General features: G+C 40.1%; 1 long non-coding RNA gene across 1 annotated transcript; it reads right to left on the bottom strand.

Annotated features, from left to right (window-relative positions):
- Positions 1 to 912: 912 nt before the first annotated feature.
- On the bottom strand, positions 913 to 4321 carry LOC123124472 (uncharacterized). Its single transcript, XR_006461090.1, has 2 exons — positions 3761 to 4321; positions 913 to 2959 (listed from the first exon to the last, which is right to left on the bottom strand). It is a non-coding gene; the product is annotated as an uncharacterized lncRNA (long non-coding RNA).
- Between the last annotated feature and the right edge of the window lie 4706 nt (positions 4322 to 9027).

Genomic DNA, 9027 nt, shown 5'->3' with positions numbered 1-9027 from the left:
CATAGGGATTTTGTGAGCAAACAACTTATGGGAACAATAATCAACTAGCATAGGAAGGCAAAACAAGCAAATCTTCAAGATTTTTAACACATAGAGAGGAAACTTGATATTATTGCAATACTAGTTGACCCGTTGCGCCAAATGACGCAGAGACCCACTAAAGCCATGTTGTCGATGAAAATAGTTTCATTTTGCAAGGAAATATTCGATATTGGTAGTATAAAGACCATGTGTTAAAGTCATGCTATATTGAAAATATGTTGATCATGCTGAGAAATCTGAGTTAAAAAAATCATATTTCTATAACATGCATAGACCAACTAAGGAAGCATTTTTTAGTTTAAAATATGGTTATCACCGTGAGAAATCTGAGTTTGAAAAAAACATGTTTGTATATGAAAGCATAGGTATTTGAAAGGTACATATGCTACCTAGTTCGGCCCAGGAACAATTCTTTGTGTGGCCCGTTCAGAGTCACGCCTGCATCCATCGTGCCTATTTATCCCCGATTCTTCCTCAGTTGCTCATTTGGGCAAGAGAAGCATACTGAACTGGTGAGATTTCTCTTGTCCTATTATTTCGGATTTCTCTGCATGCATGGTTACACATATGGTCCATTACACCAAACACCACAATGTCCATTTCAAACACAAAGTGTTTTGAAAATTAAATTATGTTTTACCATGGAGGAACAGTCCAGACTTGAAACAACAGATGCAACTACTTTACCAATTCAAACTCTTCAGCAACCATTTATGATTATGATGTCTAATGGCACAAGGTGTCAATTTAGACTAAAGAGTTATTTGAAATGTGTTTCATTTGTTCTTTACAAAGTGCTAGATACAATTTCACTGCACATAAGAATTTTGAAGCTAGATTAAAAAGGTATTTTCATGCATACAAACCATAACTAAACAACGTGAATGTAAATATATATGACTGGGTCATACTTCCTAATACAAAAGCAAGCAACGGACTGGTAATAGGTAGGCCTGTTGTAGAGAGATTGTGGTAAATTACAGTTCATTATTACACGCAAAATGTTTTTGCTTCGGAGCAGAACACTGGTCTATCTTTGTCTTCATATCCTTTTCTTCTCAGAGCTGGTGTGATGCCTTGCTCCTATTCATGGATCTTGACCTACAATTTTTCAACAAACTAAATTAGTTATTTATTCAATGGGAAATCTGAAGTGGGGATTACTTCGCCAATATCGTTAGCAAGTTTATGAGGGAAAAGAAAGCAATGTAACTTCCAAAAGCGAAGGTAAGAATGAAGTACATAATAGTGTAGCTGGGAAAGTAGGAACATGAGCTGCGACATGTTTCAGAAAAATGGTCGAGGTTCCCTGATCCTAGTAACATGAGCTGCGATTATTTTGTCAGGGACTCATGGCTGTATATAACTTTCACAAGCAACATCCCATATGTGACAACCTACCTTCGATCACAAAGCTATATGATCTATATAATGGAGAAAAATGGAGCTTTCGATAACCTGCATACCTATTTTTCCCAAAGCAAAGCTAAGAATGAAGTACACAGTATTGTAACTGGGAAAGTAGGAAAATTAAGTCATATACTCTGAAACATATTGCAGAAAGAGAAGCATGAAGCACACTTCCTTGAAATTTGAACACAATCAGACATTCATTTTTGTTAAGCCTGCTATATATCTATGCGGAAGCATGGATAAGAAAAGATAGAAATTTAGAAAATGTATGCAAATTCACATATATTTTTCTAAAATCCCATGGAAATGTGTGGGTCCACTTGGTCTATCAGGATGGCGTACTTCAAAAAAGCAAGTCAGGCAGCTAATAGCTTGGATAAAACCTCTATAGATAGTAGAAAACAACTTCCAACGATTCGACTGTACAGACTAAAAAGTTCGCCAGGAAATGAGAAGAGCCAGCGAAATACACTAAGTTACAGAAGAAGCACCTGAAATAAAATAGTGGCAGTTAATTTGGCAAGAAACCTGCATATATTTGAGTGCAATTCGCATCCTCAAGACATCGCTCTCACGCATTTTTTCCTAGTAAGTAGAAAGCATATATAGAGTATGAAAAGGGGATACAGATTACACAACAAATAGTAGTTTCAGAGCTTTAGAAGGCCGTCCAGTTTTAGATAGTATGCTTTCACCTATGCAGAACTGGACTCTGTACTACTTATTTTAGAGTCAAGACATATTTCAATCTCTAAAGGAAACCTGACACGAATCATCTGCTACTCTAGAAATTTGATTTATCACGGCTAACCAACATGGAACGATCATCTGACTTTCTGGCTATACTAACGTGTAAATATTTGGCAGGTATAGACTCGTTCAAGTTGACTGCAAAAGCAAGGAAGGTTGCTGTAGCTAGATAAATGACTCGTTCAAGTTGACTGCCAATTTTTTATTAGAAAGTGGATGCCTACTAATAGCGCAACTCGGGGAATCACAGTGAGAATGAAAGGCCTGGAGAAATGCAAAACGGCAAGATAAAATTCAGACATTGGCATAGAAAGAAACTAATAGGAAAACATGCACCATCAATCACTCACCATAAGGTCAGCAACTGGACAATAGCTAAGCTGCAGTAGATGGTTACCAAGTAATGAACAGAAGAAAAATCACTATAAAATAACCATGAGAGCACCAAACTATCTGCAAACATGAAGGCCCTTTCTTGGATTAGACAGGACGAGTACGCCATGATAATCCAAAGAACAAAAAGATGGATTTAAATTTATAGAGCAATGCTAGGAAGATATTGTCTTGAAGAACGGAAAGTAAGAAAACAATAAAGCAAGCAACGAACCTGCAAAAAATATCCTCCAAGTTTTGCGTGAAAATCCATCAAATGTATCCTTGATCGCATATTTGTCTCTGTCAAGGTACTCTACAGGAAGGTTCTCCAAAAAACAGAGTAAAGTTGTTTTTCCTTTTTGAGAGTTTGATACCAAACCTGCAATGTATCAAAAAGGGATTAGAATTGATAAGAAAAGAAATCTCTGCTATTTTATAGTCGAAGAAATGCTTCAATCGACAAAAATACAAAAACATTGAAATTTGATGGTGTAAGGAACCTGCAGTGATATACTGAGCCATAAACTACTTTGCAATAATATACTGAACCATAAACCTGAAGCTCTACTTTGATGCCAATAAATTTACAACTGGGAAAGTAGGAAAATGAAGTCATATACTCTAAATCATATTGCAGAAACATAAGCGTGAAGCACACTTCCTTGAAATCTTTACACAAGTGAACATTCATTTAGCATACGGAGGTAACATAAACTTAAGCATAAACTTAAGCAAGACTATTCAATTGATCATGGTACATGGTGGATTTTTTATAATTGATATTTGGCTGGAAGTGGATAAGTTCTGTAGATATTCGGATGCTCATTTTCAGTAGTCAGATAAATCGACCTGATTTCCCAGCTTAGACGTTTCAGACATGTCTCACAATATGATGTGACCATGGGTTCAATCCCATGTTCAATTATGTACAAAGAGAGGCCCCATTTGGAAACATGTAAGCACAATCAAACGCCTGGGAACATAATTCTGTTTACAAAGCTATTTGCAGGTTTGAATGCATTGCAGCAAGATGGCATGATAATCTATAGTAACCAAGAATGTTCAAAAAACACGACAGAAAAGCATAGCAGAGGAACTGAGCAAATCAGTTAAGCGCGATATGTAAGATATGACTGACATGATGGAACAAGATGCATGAATGGCAAGTAAATACTACTACCACATGATGTAGAGAAGGAGAGCACGATGTTTTAAGCATATAGTAATATGAATGGAGCTCACGGGAATATGGCGCGATGACTGGTCGTCTTCACTTCCTGTAAAACAATTATGATTTCCATCAGATAAAGGAGAAAGCTACTTACAAACCTACAGTAGAGATGCTACATAATGTAAGCTCAAAAGAACACAAGCTTTCAAATTAATGTAATGAACAGGCCAAAACTCTGCACCTATCATCATCACAACTGTGGACATAAGATGTGCTGTGTATTTTTAGATCTTTCATTCAAATAATTTGCAGCACTGGCAGACATATCATTCAAATAATTTGTAGCACTGGCAGACGTACAAAGGCTGACCCATGTTATTTCAGTCTTATGACTTTTACTTTAGCAGAACACTCATTTGGTCAATCTTGGTAGAAGAGCACCGAAACAATTTTAGGAGCATCCATTAAGAAAATAGTAACAATAGCAGCACAGTTAGGCATATAAATTGGTGGGTAAAACGTATCTTCTTTGGATTATTCTACCAGGATAGATAATAAAACTTCACCTGTCATGTCCTTTTTCAGCATGGTGCCAATATATACTTCAAAACAGCATTGGACTACCATATTGTCTAATATATTCTGGGATCCCTGAGGAACGTGGTCTTCTATGTCAGATCTGCATATTTTACTTTGCTAATATTTATTAGACAATATATTAGACAATATGGTAGTCCAATGCTGTTTACCCATATTGTCTAATGGTAATCCAAAACAGCATTGGAATACTTCAAAACAGCATTGGAATACTTCAAAACAGCATTGGACTACCATATTGTCTAATATATGGCCAACGAGCGTGCTGCTATTGTAGTCCGAGACGAGCCCAATGCTAATATATTAGACAATATGGTAGTCCAATGCTAATATATTAGACGCCAACGAGCTGTATGGTAGTCCAATGCTAATACTTCAAAATAGCCAACGCCAACGAGCGTGCGAGACGAGCCCACCAGTCATTGGCCAACGAAAACAACCGTGAGGTGAAAATCGAGTTTAACCGTTCTGAAGATCTAACGGCTTAGACGTGTCCGAAAGCCAGATCTGACGGCCCACGAAGGCCCAATCGGGGGAGCCTTCTGGAGGTGAGTTGGCTAGCCTCATTATTGTTTTAAATGTAGAAGCATATGATCCTCTCTCATAATAATTTTCAGTAGCATCATGAATGAATTCAATAATATAACCAGCACATAAAGCATTCTTTTCATGATCTACAAGCATAGAAAATTTACTACTCTCCACATAAGCAAAAAAAATTCTCATTCAGAATAGTGGGAGTAAACTCAACAAAACAACTATCATGTGATTGAAAATTAAGATCAAGATGACAAGTTTCATGGTTATCATTATTCTTTATAGCATACATGTCATCACAATAATCATCATAGATAGGTGGCATGCTTTCATCATAGTAAATTTGCACATCAAAACTTGGGGGACTAAAAATATCATATTCATCAAACATAGCTTCCCCAAACTTGTGGCTTTGCATATCATTAGCATCATGGATATTCATAGAATTCATACTAACAACATTGCAATCTTGCTCATCATACAAAGATTTAGTGCCAAACATTCTATAGATTTCTTCTTCTAGCACTTGAGCATAATTTTCCTTTCCATCATACTCACGAAAGATATTAAAAATATGAAGCGTATGAGGCAAACTCAATTCCATTTTTTTGTAATTTTATTTTATAAACTAAACTAGTGAAAAAACAAGAAACTAAAAGATTTGATTGCAAGATCTAAAGATATACCTTCAAGCACTCACCTCCCCGGCAACGGCGCCAGAAAAGAGCTTAGTTGACGGGGTGTGAGTGCCGCTTACCTAGCCTCCCCGGCAACGGCGCCAGAAAAGAGCTTGATGTCTACTACGCAACATTCTTCTTGTAGACGTTGTTGGGCCTCCAAGTGCAGAGGTTTGTAGGACAGTAGCAAATTTCCCTCAGGTGGATGACCTAAGGTTTATCAATCCGTGGGAGGCGTAGGATGAAGATGGTCTCTCTCAAGCAACCCTGCAACCAAATAACAAAGGGTCTCTTGTGTCCCCAACACACCCAATACAATGGTAAATTGTATAGGTGCACTAGTTCGGCGAAGAGATGGTGATACAAGTGCAATATGGATGGTAGATATAGGTTTTTGTAATCTGAAAATATAAAAACAGCAAGGTAACTAATGATAAAAGTGAGCGTAAACGGTATTGCAATGCTAGGAAACAAGGCCTAGGGTTCATACTTTCACTGGTGCAAGTTCTCTCAACAATAATAACATAATTGGATCATATAACTATCCCTCAACATGCAACAAAGAGTCACTCCAAAGACACTAATAGCGGAGAACAAACGAAGAGATTATGGTAGGGTACGAAACCACCTCAAAGTTATTCGTTCGGATCGATCTATTCAAGAGTTCGTACTAGAATAACACATCAAGACACAAATCAACCAAAACCCTAATGTCACCTAGATACTCCATTGTTACCTCAAGTATCCGTGGGTATGATTATACGATATGCATCACACAATCTCAGATTCATCTATTCAACCAACACATAGAACCTCAAAGAGTGCCCCAAAGTTTTTACCAGAGAGTCAAGACGAAAACATGTGCCAACCCCTATGCATAGGTTCATGGGCGGAACCCGCAAGTTGATCACCAAAACATACATCAAGTGGATCAATAGAATACCCCATTGTCACCACGGGTATCCCATGCAAGACATACACTAAGTGTTCTCAAATCCTTAAAGACTCAATCTGATAAGATAACTTCAAAGGGAAAACTCAATCCATTACAAGAGAGTAGAGGGGGAGAAACATCATAAGATCCAACTATAATAGCAAAGCTCGCGATACATCAAGATCGTATCATCTCAAGAACACGAGAGAGAGAGAGAGAGAGATCAAACACATAGCTACTGGTACATACCCTCAGCCCCGAGGGTGAACTACTCCCTCCTCGTCATGGAGAGCGCCGAGATGATGAAGATGGCCACCGGTGAGGGTTCCCCCTTCCGGCAGGGTGCCGGAACAGTGTCCCGATTGTATTTTGGTTGCTACAGAGGCTTGCGGGGCGGAACTCCCGATCTATTCTGTTCCCCGAAGGTTTTAGGGTATATGGATATATATAGGCGAAAGAAGTCGGCCAGGGGAGCCACGAGGGGCCCACGAGGGTGGAGGGCGCGCCCAGGGGGGTGGGCGCACCCCCTGCCTCGTGCCTTCCTCGTTGATCCCCTGACGTGCACTCCAAGTCTCCCGGATTGCTTTCTTTCCAAAAATAACTCTCCCGAAGGTTTCATTCCGTTTGGACTTCGGTTGATAGTCCTTTTCTTCGAAACACTGAAACAAGGAAAAAAAACAGGAACTGGCACTGGGCTTTGGGTTAATAGGTTAGTCCCAAAAATAGTATAAAAGTGTTTAATAAAGCCCATAAACATCCAAAACAGATAATATAATAGCATGAATACTTCATAAATTATAGATACATTGGAGACGTATCATTCATCGAGAGGCAACGGAATGCATCATGTTCATAAGGAGCCAACCGGCTTGGACAGAACAACCAAAACGAGGCCTGGCGTACCGCAGAACGAAGGAAACGGCCTTCTGTTCGACTGCCTACGGTCGAAACGGGATCATGTTCACCAGGAGGGGTCTGGCGTATCGCAAAATAGAGGAAACGGACTTCTCATCGACCTCCTACGGTCGAAACGGGGTCCTATTGATCGCGAGGGGTGTGGCGTACCGCAAAACGGAGGAAACAGACTTCTCTTCGACCTCCTACAGTCAAAACGGGGGTCTTGTTCATCAGGAGGGGTCTGGCGTATCGCAAAACGGGACTCCACGGGCTACTGTTCATCCACCGTCGACCTCCTCCAGCCTCCACCTGCGAATGTTCATCCACGGTATCTCCCTCCTGCCTCCACCAGCTACTGTTCATCCATGGGCTCCTGTTCATCCAAGCTTCATTGGCTACTGTTCAACCAGCCCTCCACGAGGTCCTGTTCATCCAGCCTCCACCGGCTACTGTTCAACCAGCCCTCCACGGGGTCCTGTTCATCCACCCCCAACCGGCTCGATCGGGGTCCTGTTCATCTAGCGGCAACGGCCTCTACTACCACGAGGTCCTATTCATCCAACCCCCACCAGGAACTATTCATCTAACCCTCAACAACGCTGACTATTCATCAAGAGGCAGCAGGTTCGATCGGCTTCAGTTAGCAGCAGTAGCGAAGGAATCGCTCGATCGGGTTCAGTTAACAGCCAGGGATCGATCGCTCGGGTTCAGTAACGTAGGCAGTGCAATCGCTCGGGTTCAGTAAGCGAACGCCTCGCTCGGGTTCAGTTAATCCCAACGCCTCGCACACACGCGCGTACGTATACAAGTGAAAACGCGCAAACCTCCGTGCATCACTCAGCCCCGACCACCCACCGTAACCGGGAACACGCCAATATTTTCCTCGCCCTCGCTTCTACCACGATTTTTTCCGTCATGGATGGCCCAAAGAATGTCATGCAGCTGCGTCTCCGGCCCACCCAGGATGAAAAGCCCATTTTCTCTCATGATTTTTTGTCATGGAAGTAGGAACCCACCACATCTATGATGATACCGGGTTTTGTCACAATTATCGTCATAGAAGTGTCATAAGCATGACAGGAAAAAAATTCATCCGACCCAAAATGTCATGGATGTGTCTTTTTTTGTAGTGAATATTAACATTGAATGCTAGCATGAGTAGGATATGAACACCATGAACATAAATATCATAGAGGCTATGTTGGTTTTGATTCAACTACATGCATGAACATGTGCTAAGTCAGGCCACTTGAAACATTCAGAGGAGGATACCATATCATCATAGTACATCACAATCATTTTAATGCATGTTGACATCCAAGATAAATCATTATCCAATCCTAGCTACTTAAGCATGGCATGAGAAACTATAATCTCTAATTTTCATTGAAAACATGTTTGATCGTAATATGTTGAATCATGGATACTAGGTTAAACATATTTACAAAAATAAAACAAGTTGAGTTCATACCCGTTTCTCTCTACCACAGTCACTTCATCAAATATTGTCATTATTGCCTTTCACTTGCACGACCGAATAATATGAAAATAATAATAGAGCAAGAGTGCCTTGGACTAAGCTGTAATCTACAAACATTTTATTCAAAAGGAGAAGATAAGGTAATATAGGCTCT

Source organism: Triticum aestivum, chromosome 5D (genome assembly GCF_018294505.1).
Source record: "Triticum aestivum cultivar Chinese Spring chromosome 5D, IWGSC CS RefSeq v2.1, whole genome shotgun sequence".
Classification (NCBI taxonomy): domain Eukaryota; kingdom Viridiplantae; phylum Streptophyta; class Magnoliopsida; order Poales; family Poaceae; genus Triticum; species Triticum aestivum.
This window is presented reverse-complemented; position numbering and strand designations above follow the sequence as displayed.